Below are 17,126 nucleotides of genomic sequence, written 5' to 3' on the forward strand. Positions count from 1 at the left end.
CTTTACCTTGAATTTGTCATGCCAATATCTTTCAAGTATAATTTTATTACTTTTCCGTGAGTTCTTATCGGAGAAATCCGTACTTTGCACTACTTTATGTAGGAAAATTCGAATAGTTCTATGTCGCACGTGATCCTAATTGTAGTTCAGTAACAAAATCCTTGTAAATTTTTGTCAAAAAATCATTGAATAGTACACAGTCCTTTAAATACGGTAATTTATCTCTGTTAAGAGATAAAGAATCATCTTCGTTTGCCAATTGTTATATCCTGCTCAACGGTATATAATAATATGACAAAATATGCCGAGTGCGTAACAAAAGAAGGTTTATTAGTACTTCATAATAATACAAATACAAAATGGCTACTTGCATTGGAAGTTAGATAAATGTAACTGAAGGTAAAGAAAAAGGAACTTAGCATGTGAGAGCTAAACGCTCGTACCTGGGAAGCTTGGTTAACTAGAGTACACTTGTAGAGTGTAAGATGCAAGATTGGTAGGACGCAAGGCTGCAAACAAGACAAGACGCTCTACCTTAAAATAGTAGCTCTCTTATTTCATATCCGGTTTGATACATAGTTATGTCACTTATAACAAGGGGCAATAAAAGAAAGACTAAGTCACGACACTTCCCGCCTGACGTTCGACACGTCACTGAAGCTGTGATGAAGACGGCCCATAATGGTACGGGTCTGACTGTGACCAATGTTACGATATGAGGAGGAAAATTTCTGTAATGGGTCTTAGTAGGTGCCTAGTGCCGTCTTTCTTGGACACATTTACCTCCACCTTTCTGATGAGCCAGTCCGCACTGGGAAAACACAAGTGACAAGCCCTAAGGGCCATGAACCTCTTTCTGTCTAATTGTCTTTCAACAGCACTACGTCCCCTTCCTTGAGATTGCATTCCTTTGAAGTCCATTTTGTGCATGTTTGAAGTGAAGCTGTCTAGGCTTTCCGCCATTTTCCTCAGAATATCTCTGCTAAGTGTTGGATGTATTTCCACTGGCTTTTTATGATATCTCTTGGCTCAAATTCAAGTTCATGGATGAAATGTTCTCCTGATTTTTGAGTTAGGAGGGTGGCAGGAGTGAGTATGCAGGGGTCATTTGAATCTGTAGATACCTCTACGAGAGGTCTGGCATTGATGCTAAGAAGGTAATAAGCAGTTCATGAGTCAACCTCTGTTTGTGTTCCAGCAACATGGAGTCCAAGATTTTCTTCGTCATACCGATTATCCTTTCCCAAGCCCCTCCCATGTGGAGAGGATGGGGATGGGGGTTGAACAATCAGGTGCAGCCTTGCTCCCCCAAAACCCTTTGGATGGTGTTAAACTCTAGGTTGGATTTTATACCTAGCTCCCTGCAGGCTCCTATGAAGTTGGTACCGCGATCAGTGCATATGTTCTTGGTTGGTCCCATGCATATGAATATCACTACCCAACGTTTGCTGTTGGCAAAGCCACCCCTTGTTCAGCATGTGGAAATTGTCCAGGGGCCAAAAACGTTTAGGCCAATGCTAGTAAAGGGTGGGTTGATCAGGAGGCAATCAGTAGGAAGGTCAGCCATCTTCTAGGTTTAGGTAGGGCCTCGCAGTTTTCGGCATATAACGCAATGGTTGATGGATTTACTCATGCACCTCTTGCCGCGAACGGCCCCCTCAGTAAAGAGGCGCCCTTGGTGTTTAATCTGTGCATGGCAGTGTCGCATAAGCAGCAACCTTACATGGTGTTTCCCAGGAATGATGATGGGTAGCTTTTCATCTGAAGGGATTTCTGCTCTGGTTAAGCATCCTCCAACTTGCAGAAGGACACAGTCGTCCAAAAAAGGGCTGAGGTCTTTAAGGGAGCTGTCCTTGGAATGTTCTCTCTTGTTTCTTATTCGTGCTAGGTCCTCAGTAAAGACGTTCTCCTGGACGGCTTGGATTACCACGTTCTTTGCCTGCAGGAGATCTGTGTTGGTGCGTGCTCGTTGGCAATGGTGCCACTTGGTGCACCCATCTTCTGTTGTGTCTCGCACTTGATGAAAGGTATGGACAATGGGGACCAGGCTCGCTATAGTTCTAGTTAGCGATAATCAGGTAGAGAACCCTTCAAAATGCTGGGATCTAAGTCGCTTTTTTTGTGGAGGAAGTCGTAAGATGAACACCCATGGTCGAATTTCTGTGTCTGAATCGGACTCCTTTCTGAGGTTGTGGATCAGTGTAGTAAGCCGTCTTTCAGCCCGTGTCTTGTTCTGTGGAAATTGGCATCTTGGGATCTTGAAAGGCAATGGAGCAACCCAATTGTGGCTGCTGTCCTTTTCGACTCACTGTTCCATGATGTTGAATAAGGCAGTATCCTTGATGAAAGGGGCTACCTTTTCGTCATCCTTGGTCCGTTTGAAAACATTGTAACCCAAGTGTCCTTCTTTGTTGTGGGAAGACTTAACTCAAATTTTCTTTATAGGCTTCTTTAACTTGAAGTGTGTTTAGGTGGGGCTCGAAAAGTGTGGGTCGTCCTCCTTCGCTGATGAAGGTGTGAAAGATGCTTATTGTGGGAGGTTTGTGAGTATTTCCTAAACAGACGTTACCCACTATGACCCAACCAAGGTCCAGTTTCTGTGCTTATGAACTTTGTGCACCCTTATGATATCGCATCCTAACAGAAGCATTATTAGAGTCTTTGGTTCCAAGGAAGGGATGAGATGGGCTATTCTTCTTAGGTGTGGGTGATGAAGGGCTGTCTCAGGGGTAGGAATGTTAGCTCTGTCATCTAGTATTTCATCACATTCGATGAGGTGGGTGAGGGTGGAAGGCTTACTTCTCCGTCAACAGATCTCACTTGGAACCTACTTGCCCTCCTTCCGGTAGTTTGCACTACCCCAGCATATGTTTTCAAGGAATACGGAAGGTTAGGGCTCTTCTTTTGAAATCTCAAAAAAGTCTGAACGCACCAGGGACCTGTTGCTCTGTTCGTCTGGAATGGTGTACATCCTTTTTGCCTTGTCTAGCCTTCTGGATGAATATAGATGAGGCTGATTTTAGAGCATGATCTTCCTGAAAGGTTACTACCACAAATCTGAGTGCACTGTGATAGCACCCCAGTATGCTGCTGAGGGTCCATCTCCCCACTGTGCTTCTTATTAGATTCTTATATTGTGGTCCAAGGTAGTGGCCCTGGGTGAAGGGTAGTTTGTGCTCCTGGCACTCTGATTTATGAAAGTATGATAGGTTATGAAAAGGAAGTGTTGTAAAGAGGTAGCTTTGAATTTGGGGGTATCAAAACCAAAGCAAAATATGATGAAAGTAAAAATAAAATAGATAAACCTCATAATTTATTATACCATACCTGTTCACACTGAAACATTTATCACAATATTCGGTGGATCTATATAAAAAAACCTTGTTAAACTTTGTGACATATTTCCATTCTATGGAGGTCATGTGCGAACGAACACCCCATAATTTTATTACACCATATTTCTTCAAACTGAAACATAATTATCAAAGTATATTTAAAATATTTTATTTCCATACTTTGTGGACCAGGCGCAAACGCAGACCCCACAATTTTAATGAACTACTGTTCTGCAGGATCAAACATACTCATTCCTGTGTCTCGATACATCTTCTATCATTATATGTAATCAGTTTTTTAAAATAGTCAACCATATAGGAGACTATTCGTGACCAGACACACACACACACACACACACACACACAAACAAACATTCAGTTTTATATATATATATATATATATATATATATATATATATATATATATATATATATATAAAATAACTATTTTTTAATTATGTGATCTTTTCAGCATTAATAAATGTTGAAATTTTATAGACCTACATTTATTTTGTTTAGATTTCAGACCATGAAATGGGGGGGGGGGTAGAACACCTAAAAAATATATTTCCTCTAATATATTTAACGAAAGCTACTTTTATTATATAAGTTTATTTAATAATCAATAAATATGGAAAATTTCAGGAAGATATAACAATTATTTGATTTTTGCTAGAGTTTTAAATTATGGGTGTGTCTACTTCTTCAAAAACGTCACTACATAGGAACATCGTTTTAAAACGTCGATATTGTAAAACACGATTTTTGTCTCGCATTTTCATTATTTTTGTATGCTGTAATTTTTTTTTTTTTAATATTAGTTTATTTGAAGGTTTTTCTTTTAAGTGGTAAAAAAGTTAGGATGATAATATTAAATTAAATTATAATTACATCGTGTTACATATGGGGGGGGGGTAAACTGTGGCGCGCGTTGGAGGTACCTAGTGATTGTTATTTAATAACTCTTAAAATTTTCATTAATTTCCTCAATTTTATTAAATTGCTAATTGAACATAGAGGTCAAAATGTTTGTACACTTTGGGGATCGACCATTCATTACGCACGTACGTAATAATAAAGCTACCATAACGTTAACGTTTTTTTGTTTGTTTGTTTGTTTTTTGTTTTTTTCTATTAATATATACAAAGAAAATGTCACCGTCGTTTACACATAATTTTTTAAGAGCTTTCACTGTTTTTAAATTAAAACGTGATTTTCTAATGATTAAGTCTTGAACTAGAAACTCGTAAAATAGGTTAACATAGACAAGATCAAACCCTTAACACTTGTGTCCCTTGAATAGTTTATTCAGCTTTTTTTTCTTTTTTTTTTTTTTTTGTATTCATTACAGATTTTTGTTTGTGCTTTCTTTTTCCTTGATGTAATTTGTTTCAGTTACTTGGTACAAATATGTCGATTGACGGAAATCATTATTTATGAAGTAAATGAAATAATCCAAGTAGATGAAATTATTAAAATGTTTGTTGTTCTTAATCAACGAGAGTGTGCATTTCTCTGCGTGTATGAAAAGAGAGAACGAGAGGGTTCATCATTATGTGCGTTAAAAAAAAAAAAATCAATATCCGCCTTTATTTACTTTTCATTTAACCAGAAAGACAAACAAAATGCAATAAGTTTACTTTATGCATATACAAGCATTTCAGCCCGGCGTTGCCCGGGTGTTTGGAGGTGTATGTTGGGCAAAAAAAAACAAAAAAAACAAAGCGGTCAATTTTTTAAAACTTTGACCCCTATTATGACCCCTTAACATTTATTGTTTTGGGCTCAAATCAAGTTATTAAGTTAGATCCATGTCCAAGGAACCTATATCTAAAATTTCAAGTGTTTAGACCCAAAATTGTCGGAGGAGTTTGGTTGAGTTCCCAAATGTCAAATCGTTGAACTTTGAACCCTTAACAGCCAAATTTCTGGCCGAAACCCGATCACATAGATTTTCCCAAATCTCAGTACACTGTATATCAAATTTCGAGTCTGTAGACTAAAAATTGGCAGAGTTATTGTGTAGGGAAATGTACACAGACAGACAGATACACAGACATGTTCACTTTTATAGATATACTAGCATGGGTGCCCGGCATTGCCCGGGTGTTTGGAGGTGTATGCTGAGCAAAAACAAAAAAAAAAAAAGGGGTCAATTTTTTTAACTTTGACTCCTATTATGACCCCTTAACATTTATTGTTTTGGGCTCAAATCAAGTTATTAAGTTAGATGCATGTCAAAGGAACCTATATCTAAAATTTCAAGTGTTTAGACCCAAAATTGTCGGAGGAGTTTGGTAGAGTTCTCAAACGTTTAATCGTTAAACTTTGACTCCTTAATCGCCAAATTTCTGGCCGAAAACCGATCACATAGATTTTCCCAAATCTCAGTATCCCGTATATCAAATTTCGAGTCTGTAGACTAAAAATTGACAGAGTTATTGCGTAGGGAAATTTACACACACAGACACATAGACACACAGATACACACACACGTTCACTTTTATAGATATACTAGCAGTTCTGCCCAGCTTTGTTCGGCCCCTATGTACTGTTCATAAGGTTATGTGCGTATGTATATATTAAAAAGTGTGAAAGTAATGCCTTCTATATAATAGTCTACCATAGAGAAAAGACAGACAGACATTTTCACTTTATAGATATATAAATAGATAGATAGATAAATAGATTGGATGCAATATATAGTAATGATTTAAAAAGTATTAAAAAAAAAAACTCATGCGCCATCACCGAAAATCGGAACCAAAACGTTCAGCTTACGATTTATTTTGCCTCTGCCGTCAATGACTGAACTATGAAAACATGTTTGCTGCAAGGCTAAAAATTAAAACATGAACCAATAGCTACGACGTTATACATTCGTAATGCCGGCGTTCGACCTTCACCTGGTAAATTTTCACACTTTTGCACCGATTTTTCTGGGCTAAAACCCGAATATAAATTTTGCATGGATTCAAATACCTTATATATGAAATTTCATGTCTGTAGACTAAAAACTCTAGGAGGAGTTTGGTAGGCAAAATTTTGTTAAATAAAAATACAAAAATATATATGAAAACGATTTAGTGTTTACTATAAACTTTTCATGCAAATATTATACAAGTATAAATCATGTAGCATATCTGCATGAATAAAGTTACACGTAATAGTTAGCTAAAGATGATTATCTCATAAGAAAACCAAAAAAACTAATAGAAAATTAATTAAAATGAATGTTTAAAAGAATATGCAAATTAGCTAAATCATTTGCAGATGAATGCAATTACATAACTCATATATATATATAAAAAAAAAAAAAAAAAAAAAAAATTGTATTTTATTTTTAACTAGCGGGGGGTACACGGCGTTGCCTGAGTGTTTGTTTCCGGGACGGGGGGGGGGAAGGGGGAGTTTTAAAAAATGTTATGGTAGGTAAGTAGGAAGGATCAAACCCGGAGTCATGAGTAAAAGTAGGAAAATAAAGTGTGAAAAAAAAAAAAAACATCTGCAACGTTAACAGTTCGGCCACCAAGAAAAGTCCATTCCAGTTGTTTAGGAAAAAAAAAAAAAAAAAAAACGACTACGGTAGGTCGGCGCGAACGTGAAAATATAATGTGAATTGTCCAGCACGCTAACCACTACGCCACAGAGCACTGCAGCTTAGTTTAGTGATTTTAAATAACTTCACATGAAAGAACTACGAAACCAAACCGGTGTTCTCTTCTCAACTGTTCCTTGTGAACGATCCCCAAACGGTGTTAAGTGGTGGCAGGGGGAGGAGGAATTTATTAGAGAGAAAATATTTTACCACTTCCATTGATCTTAACCGATTTTGGCCGTGACTTCTCAGCAGAAAAAGTATAGAAATCTAAGATTATCGAGGAATTTGAGAAATAATAAGCCTATAACACACCTCAGATATTGTTCTGCCGTTTGTGCATATTATATTTGCATGAAATATCTTGATTTTTAATCCTATTAATGTCAAAATCAGACGGGAAAAAATGAGTTCATTTTATTTATATAGAGAAGAGAAGAAGAGAAGAGAAGAGATAGAGAAGAGAAGAGAAGAGAAGAGAAGATTAAATAGAAAAGAGGCAGTATCTCCACGGGGAGATTCAGCCTTCCTATAAGAGTGCCGAGCCACGCTAAAACGACTACCAAGGTCCAGCGACCTTGTTACTGCTACCCGTAGGAAACTCCACAGGGATCTAGTGAGGGGGGCCGCCACCGACCCGCTATGCATGCGTTTGGGTTGGAGTGAGATCCGTTCCGCGTGGAGTTGGGCGCCAGGTTCGAGTCATCTGAATAATTCGGAGTTCTCTCTAACCTGGCACTTCCACTTAACAACATACAATGCAGTTCTGGTTTTTTGGAGTCGCCTGCTTGTCCCCGTTGTGAAACAACAGCCATAAAGACGACTGATCACGCTTTCTTCGATTGCCGCAAACTCCGCCAGTACTGGTCATATGTCAGTGAGGTGACGGCTCGCATTGATCCTGAGCATTCTCGCCCGATTAGCGTATCCAATGTCGTTGACAACGTGACACCGTCGTGGGACAGGGAAAGACAAATGATCCAGGCCGTGGCGAGAATCGTGATTTGGACGTCGCGTCTGCAAGGTGGCGGGGGAGGAGGGTTGTCTTTTTCTGATCAGGAACTGATCGCTTCTTTAAACACCAACTACGGGTGAAGATCATATGTGATGGAAGAAGGCTGCATCGCGCGGCATTTGACAAAAGATGGATACATGTAGCAAGTCTGTGTGTATGAAAAGGAGCCAAATTTGAATATGTGTTCCCCGCCTAGGTGTGGAACACGCAGTTCCATCAAGTGTAATTTTATCCTTAGCTTCTTAGCTACCTGAGTGAGTTCTCCACCGCCCCCCCCCGATTAGGAAGCCTCCAAGATCCCCACCCCCACCTAATTGCAATTTTTTCTTTTCACCCCTCTCTCTAAATTTCACCCATCTTAGAGAGAAAGAAATCAATTACTACCCCCCCCATCCCTCACCTCAAAAATTTTTCTTTCCTCCATTTCATCCCATCTAGAGAGCATCCCCACTTAGAGACTGGCCCGCAGGAGCTCAGGTTCCTTTACAAACCAAAGTGAAAGGGGCAGTCTATCAACTAGACGAGGTTGGGAGGGCCCTACTAATCACTACTGGAAATTTTTTTTTTTCCCCCGCCCTCGACACAAATGAATTATTGTATTAACTTTATTGTTATCTTTTTTGTTTTACACGCTAATAAAAATTGTTTTAAAAATTGGGTGCTAAGTAGGACGTTTCCAAGTACGAAAGGGCGAATGCGGTATTATGGTGAAAGAAGATTCTAGCTAAGAGAAACTTTTGTTTACTTCTAGAATAACAAGGATGACCAACGACCCCCATTCCCCCCCCTTTTGAGTTGGCCTTGTGCCTAAGTTTTTTGTTCATGTTCATTTTTTACCTGACTAAAAGATTTGTTATCTCAAAGTGCAGTATCTGTTCTGCAGATGCTGCACTTAAGGTAATTTGTCCCAGTCAATGGAGGGGAGACAATTATTATTTTTGGTAAATAGAGTGCCCTCTTTTTGTCTACTTTTAGGGGAGCTGGTTTTTACCCCACATTAAAAACGGCCTTGTGCCTAATTTACTTTGGTGGGGAAGCAAATAAATACAATAAATAGTAAAGAGGGTTTTTAATATGAATATCAATACACACAAAAGAAAAAAAGGGTTTGTATTACTGTACACATAGATTCGAAAAAGTTATCAAAAAACAAATATATAACAAATAAATGTTATCAAAGGCAAGATAAGTTACTTTTCTACCAAACTGGATATATTTTTTGTGTTTTTATTCAATGTAACACGTTTATTCAGCTCGAAAAACATGCAGTGTTTACCGATGTATTGGAAAATTCAAAATGGCGCCCGACTCTCTCTTTAACATGGTAAGTTTGGGAAAAGGTGTTATAAATAATGAACTAGACAAAATACTATTTAAAAAACACCGAATATATGTCAACTTATGTCACGGTAATATATATTGAGCGAGTTTCTAACAGTATTTTATCTACTTTATAATTTATAACACCTTTTCCCGAACTTACCGTGTTAAAGAGAGAGTCGGGCGCCATTTTGAATTTTTCAATACATCGGTAAACACTGTATGGTTTTCGAGCTGAATAAACATGTTACATTGAATAAAAACACGAAATATATATCCAGTTTGGTAGAAAAGTAACTTATCTTGCCTTTGATAACATTTATTTGTTATATATTTGTTTTTTGACAACTTTTTCGAATCTATGTGTACAGTAATACAAACCCGAAAAACGAATTTATAGGAGTATAGGTAGATAGAATGTAAGAAAAAAAATAGGTTTTTAGCCTAACTTTAATATATGTTGGTTGCATAGGCTCGTTTTAAAATGGTGCGTATAAAGAAACTTCAATCTGTCAAGATTGCAATGAAAACAAATTGGTGACATAAATTATTTTAAAAGAAATTCAGTCGAAAACAATTTATTTTGATTTACTTACTCTTTTGTGAGTTAGTTTTGTAGGAATTTTTGACACCTCTAACACGAAACTGCGAATAAAATATAAAAATCTCGTAATTTCTCTGTTAAAAGTGGGTTGTTTATTTTTTTAGTGATTATACTTCCAAAATAAACTATTAAAGTTGTTTTAAAAATAATAGAAATATTTTTTTTTTTTTTAACAGTAATGAATTTTCCGAACTCAATATTTTTCAATTTTTAAACTTTAAAAATCTATCAAAATTTTTCTATTGATTCTATTTTTACGATATTTTCAGGGTCAATGTGAAATTTTATGTTCTTTCCAATAAATCGAATATAATATTTTAGACAAACGTTTTTTTTTAAAATTCACGCCCCCCCATTTTTAAGTGTCTATTAAAAAGTAAATAATTAATTTAGTCACCGAAAAGTAAATAATTAATTTACTCACAAATTGAAGAGAAAAGGTCAATAAATAATATATTCAAATTTAAAAAAAAAAAAAACATAGTGTTTTTTTAGAATTTTACCTGTAAAGTTTGAAGTTTAAAACCTTTTTTTTAAACCACGTTATTTGTTTTTTCTTTTTTTCTTTTTTTAATGGAACCTTGGTCCTTGCTTCTTTAATTGAAAAAAAAAATTAGGGCTTGAATTACATTTTTCGAGGAGTTATAAGCTTGGAAAGACAGGGGGTCGAATAATTCACGCCTCCCATTTTGAAATGTCTAATAATAATTAATTTAGACACCGAAAAGTAAATAATTAATTTACTCACAAATTGAAGAGAAACGGTCAATACATAATATATTCAAATTTAAAACAAAAAAAAATGTACTGTTTTTTAGAAATTTACCTGTAAAGTCCGAAGTTTAAAACCTTTTTAAAAAAAAAACACGTTTTTATTTTGTTGTTTTTTTTTAATGAAACCTGGGTCCTTGCTCCTTTAATTGAAAAAAAAAATTAGGGCTTGAATTGCATTTTTCGAGGAGTTATAAGCTTGGAAAGATGGGGTGGAATTATTCACTATTTTCACGAAATTTCTGACACACCTGACACTTCTAGTTTACACAAATGGGTCACAAAACTAAAAATAAATATAAATAACAAAATCAAAAAAATTAAAAAATTTTAGTTGTAGGAACAGAACAGTTAACAAAGATATATTCATGTCAAAAATGGGTTTCTAAATAATGTTATTATTTAGAAACTCATCCTTGGACGGTGGTGGTGAAGTGGGTAGGTTAACTCTCTAAGTTTTCGTTATGCAAACATGTTATTTTGTAGAAAGCAAACAAGTAATCTTTTTCATTTTTTTTTTTTTTTTTAAGATTTCCCACTTTCTAGAAACGTAAATTGATCAAGTGGCTATTTATTTTTAATTAAAAAAATATAAATTGACGAACTTTAGCGATTTTAATGCTAATCTGTCTTTAGTATAGGAATAATTTTTGGTTTAGATGCTTGAAATTAAGTTGTCTCCCCCCTAATTTATTTTATCATGGTTGAGGAAGACACTGACTCGCTTAGTAGTAAAATTTGATTTTTTTTTTTTTTACATGGTAGTCACCATTTATCAAGGGCCGGAAGCCACTCGAGGGTAAGGGTTATTGCGTATACAGTAATCAATAGGATAATATCGCGTTAATCGTTAGTAATGGGGATTTGATAAAGTGTCTTACTTAAGTGAGGCGGTTTATCAGGAATTTGTTTATGTTGGACTTGAAGACATCCAAGTTGTAGTCAGGTGGGAAACAGGCAGACGGAAGAGAGTTCCACAGGCGTGCACTACTCAAACAGAATACTGGCGTGTAGCCCCAACCGTATAAAGATTACCTCAGCTGTGCGCACATCGTCTTTTTCCACCCACGCAATTTTGGTGGACTTATAAGCGAAACTTCACCTGTTCACGCGGACGTCGTAAGAAGCATCTTACGTCATCAGAATGTTATTCTTTTCATCCAATTGGATTACAAGAAAAACAAATTTAAAAAATGTTTTTTTTCTAAAGGTTTTCGTGGAGCCTGTTGAAATGTATAAAAAGGGCATTTTTGTGTCCAAACGAATCAGTCGACCACAAGGCAGCATGCTGTAACATCATCATCACCGACTCCATCCGCGTGGACCTTAAACGTGCGCACGCTCGACAATTAATTTCTCTACATCAAGATGGACTTGTTACCCTGATGGACTTTTTATTTTTATCCTTTTCTATCTCTCCGCTAAGTAAGTGATAAACTTTTATATTGTTTAATTCTTCCTAAAAAGAACCTTTCTTCATTACATATAGAACTTTTAATACCTCAGTTGCAGAACTGTCTTTTTCATTACATGAAACACTTTTAATACCGCAGTCGCGGAACTGTCTCCTTCATTACATCAAAAACATTTAATTACCTCAGTCACCTTTCACAAAGAAAACAATCATGTCTGTTCTGTTTATTTACAATTAAAAAAAACTAAATTTTATATTTAATTTATCCATTTGTCTCAGTCATCTTTGCTTGATTGTTCAACTCCATTTTTACACTTGATTTTTATCATTACTTTTTTGAATTTGCGGGACTAAACACCGACACCCGTTAGTCTCGCAACACTTCTAAGAAAGAAGCTTTGTTCATGTTGATGTAGGCACAGATAACGAGTGGGGGAAATTATTGACAGTGGTTTCAGCTAGACGGGTGTTTTTCATGAAAGATTGGTGAAGGGAGACCAGAGATTGGAGCTCAGATGAGCACTTGCCATGGAAATAACGATAAAACAAAGATAGGCTCGCAACGTCGCTTTTGTGGGAGAGAGGTTGGAGGGAAGAGAAAAGGGCATCCCCCACTCAGACATGAAGTCTATTTTGTACTCTGTCAAGGCAGGATAGGCTGTTTTTAGCAGCTCCTACCCAGATGTGGCAGCAGTACTCCATCCTTGGATGTATTTGGCTTTTATATAGATAGAGAATTGCATCAGCAGTGAGATATCTTCTGGAGCAGTAGAAGGATCCCACCATTTTTCCAGCGACCTTGGCAACAGACTTGATGTACATGTTCCATTTCAGATCAGGAGTAAAGGTCAAGCTCAGAAGCTTGTCAAAACATGGAGCCTCCCCAAGACGAGAGTCATTCATTTCAATTGATGCCAGATGGGGATCAGAGCGTTGATTATGTAAAGATAGAAGCTTGGTTTTGGATGCATTAAAAGTGACCAGCCACCTCTTCCCTCACTGTACAATGCGCTCAAGATCAGAGGAGAGAGAATTAGAGAGAACTTTGTCATTTACAGCCTTTGATGTGTTGCCATAGATGGTCGTGTCATCAGCATAGATGTCAACGAATGATTTAAGTATGTGTTTTGGGAGATCATTGATGTAGATCAGGAAGAGAGTTGGGCCCAGGATGGACCCCTGAGGGACTCCAGCATTAATACTGTGGATCTTTGATTTCTGCCCATCAACCACTACTCTTATGTGCCTATCAGAGAGAAATGATTTAATAATTGAGAAAACATTTCCAGTTATACCATAGCTGGAAATCTTGTGAAGTAGGCCTTTGTTACATACCTTATCGAAGGCCTTTGATATGTCCAGAGCAATTGCCCTAGAAAGGAAGCCTTTGTCGAGAGATTCACTAATCCTATGAGATATAACCGTTAGCACATCTGTTGTAGATCTTGCAGAGCGGAAACCATATTGCATGTCACTAAGAAGGCTATTTCTGCTGAGGTGGTTGACTATCTCTCTATTTAATATGGATTCCATCAACTTACTCATGACACACAGGAGACTTATTGGTCTGTACTGAGAGGGAGATGACTTATCACCTGAGTTCTTAAATACAGGGCATACTGATGAGGTTTTCCAGGATGTTGGGAAGCACTTCTTAAGGTAATGCTTAAACAGTTTTGTAAGTATGGGGGCAAGTTCTGGTTGAAGCTTTTTCAACACTATAATTGGAATGCCATTAGGGCCAGTTGCTTTACTGGAATAAAAGTTCTTGATTAGCTTGGCGACCTCATGCACAGATATTTGTATGTTGCATGGCGTGTTGTCTGTTATAGGAGGAAATACGGGGAGTTGATGGCCTTCGTGAGAATTTCTGGATCTGCTAATAACACATCCACAGTGCATTATCTACTCTCCATTTGAAAAAAAAAAAGGTACCAGAGACCTATTAATAACTACTTAATATAAGTCTGTTGCTTCATTTCCAGTTTAGGACGATATTTGAAAATAGTCTCCCATATTAATGCGTGGATTTGTAATGTGATACGCAAAGGAGTGCCTATCAGGTATGAACAATAATAATAAAAACATTTTAACCTTTTTAGAAGATGGCATATCTTCTGTGTTTGTTGCTGGACAGAACTAACCTTGAATTGGCTTTGTTCACATCATGCGTGTATGATATGTTAATTTTAGTTTCTTTTATATATTTATTTATTTATTTATTTATTTTTGCTTTAAATAAAGTTCTTACTTTTAAGATAGAAAAAATAAATTCCCGATTTGTGTTAAATTCAGAAATTTATCTTACTTGAGCTATTTATCTCTCATTTTCATTAGTTTAGAGCATTGGAGTTAAACTTATATGCTGAAATAGAGAAAAGTGATGGTCTACTGCTCGTTTGACGGGGGAGCGAATTTAAACTGAAGAACAGGAAAGTTTGAGAGACAGCCGAAAAACATATATAAATAAAAAAAATAAAAATTAACAAAAAAACAAGAGAAAAAATAAAAGAGTTAGCATTTCTTAGGATTAAAATGAGTTTAAGAAGATGAACATTTATCACCTTGTTTTTGACAACTTGTGTTCCAGCACGAGTGGCCATATTTTAGGTGGAAGTGTGAAGGGTAGTTCCCTTGCTCGGATATTGTACGTGCTTGCTTTTGTCTATTTTTAGAAGATAGAATTTATCTTTCATATTCCACGCACATGCGCATATGATATGTTAATTTTAGTTTCTTTTATACGTTTATTTATTTTGCTTTAAATAAAGTTCTAACTTCTAAGATAGAAAAATAAATTCCTGATTCCCGATTTTAGTTAAAAAAAAAACCCCAAAAACTACTAGATGTGTAGGACTGACCTGAGTCACCCCTAAAAACCAAGAAGTAGGACGAAAATAATTCCATTCTTCAAGAAATAATAGTTTCTTAGCCCCTATCTTTCTCTTTCTCATAAACCGGACACAAACCAGAAACTGCTTTCCAGAGTCCCTCATCATCATCTCTCTCTCCCGCTCTCTTTTTCTCCTTAACCAATCCCTAGCCAGCATGACAGGCGAATAGGTAGTACACTCTTAGCTCCGAAACCAATGAGACGTATGTTGCTGGTGAACATTATTAACAAGAGGTGTACTCACTTCAAAATGTTAAAAGGCAAATAAAGTTCTTTCCTTTTAAAGGTTAACATTTGTATTACTTTTATTATTCCAACAACAACTAATGAAGACAAGTGGCAACCAGTGTTACAATGGTGACCCCCACAAAAGAACAATGCAACCCGACAAGAAAAGAACAAATATTACGCGGAATAAAAGAAAATGAAACACAACTGTTGGAGAATTCAAGAAAATGCAAGTAACTTTTCAACTTCACGTCGCAAACGTTTAAAAAAAAAAAGTAACCTTTGACGTAAGTAAAACAAAAACTACATTTTTTCCTCCTTTCTTCATCTAAAAAAAATTATATATATATATATATATATATATATATATATATATATATATATATATATATATATATGCACATATATATTTACACAACCAAAAAAAATGGAAGAAGCCTGCTTGCAACAAATTAATATAAAAACTCCAGAATTCATGGAAACAGCAGTGAATGGCTAGTTTTCCATTCTGGAAGCACAATTCCACTTACACAGCATAACAGCTTCAACAACGAAATTCTTCACAATGATATCATCTCTGCCTGCAGAGGTAGTAGCAAAAATACCAATACACACTTTAGAGGCAAAGAACTATGAAGAACTAAAATGTTCCTTAATTGAAACACACAAAAGAACAAAACCGGAATTGCTTGACAAATTAATGTCAACCACCACCATTACAGGCCGTCCTTCCACATACCTACAAGAGATGCTATCAATAGCAAAAAGGTATCGGTGAAGAAATTGCAATTCACAAATTTTTACAGGCCCTACCAGCCACAATTTCCCTCGTCATAGAATTAAACCTATCTCAACTTGGAAAATTTGCAGATGAACTCATGCTCTTACTTAATATTAATGCGGCAGCATTTACTGCACAGCACATGCAGAAACCAAATAAAAACAAAAGCAAAGTTCATATACCGATAGGCATTAAACCCTACTTTCCTGAACAAAAAACAAAAATATGTAGAGCACACCTCTACTTTGCCGAACAAGCTAGAACTTGCAAACCCTGGTGTAAATGGATGAAGAAGTAAAACATAAAAATATTACCAAGCTCGCGTCCATCCACGCCAACACCAACTGACTCAGAAAACTAGTAGCGCGAACCATGTCCATCCATTTGAGTTCGCCAGATCAATGCACGATTAGGGACAACAATATTAAAATTTATAGTAGATACTGGTGCGAATATCTCAATAATACCGGCGTCCATGTTAAACGGCGTCATGTTAAAGCCAACACCAGTATCACTCACTACTGCTAATGGAGAGAGAATAAAATGCTATGGCCAAGCAAACCTGGAAATTTGAATACCAAGTTTGAGAAGGTCATTTTCCTGAACATTTGTGGTCACAGATATCACCAATCCCCTCCTTGGACTTGACTTCTTAAATAAATTTAGTCTTACAATTGACTGCAAAAACAGAACAATTTACAACCCAGTAACAACCACTGGAAAGAAATTAATGTTAAACACAACAGCTCCAGTAAACGTGGTTATAAAAAAAGTAGAACTACCCAAATACATTCAAATCAGCCTGGATAAATACCCATAAATTATTTCTCCACATACTAACAAAAACAACAACTACTGCGGTTTTAATCACAGAATAGACCCAGGTAGCCACTCACCAGTTTTTACAAAACCCAGACAACTGTCTGCTGAAAAACTGATGGCGACCAAAGAAGAATTTAAAAGACTCATAAACGAAGGCATTATAACTCCTTCAGACAGTGAGTGATCAAGTCCACTATACCTGGTACCTAAATAGAGTGGAGGGTATCGTTGTTGTGGAGACTACCGCACCCTAAACAGCATCACTAAAAGTGATACCCCATCCCTAACATAAACTCATTTATAACTAAACTCGCTAATAAACAGCGATTTTCAAAAATTGATTT

This window comes from Euprymna scolopes, chromosome 26 (assembly GCF_053919585.1).
Source record: "Euprymna scolopes isolate OS-2025 chromosome 26, ASM5391958v1, whole genome shotgun sequence".
NCBI classification, from domain to species: domain Eukaryota; kingdom Metazoa; phylum Mollusca; class Cephalopoda; order Sepiida; family Sepiolidae; genus Euprymna; species Euprymna scolopes.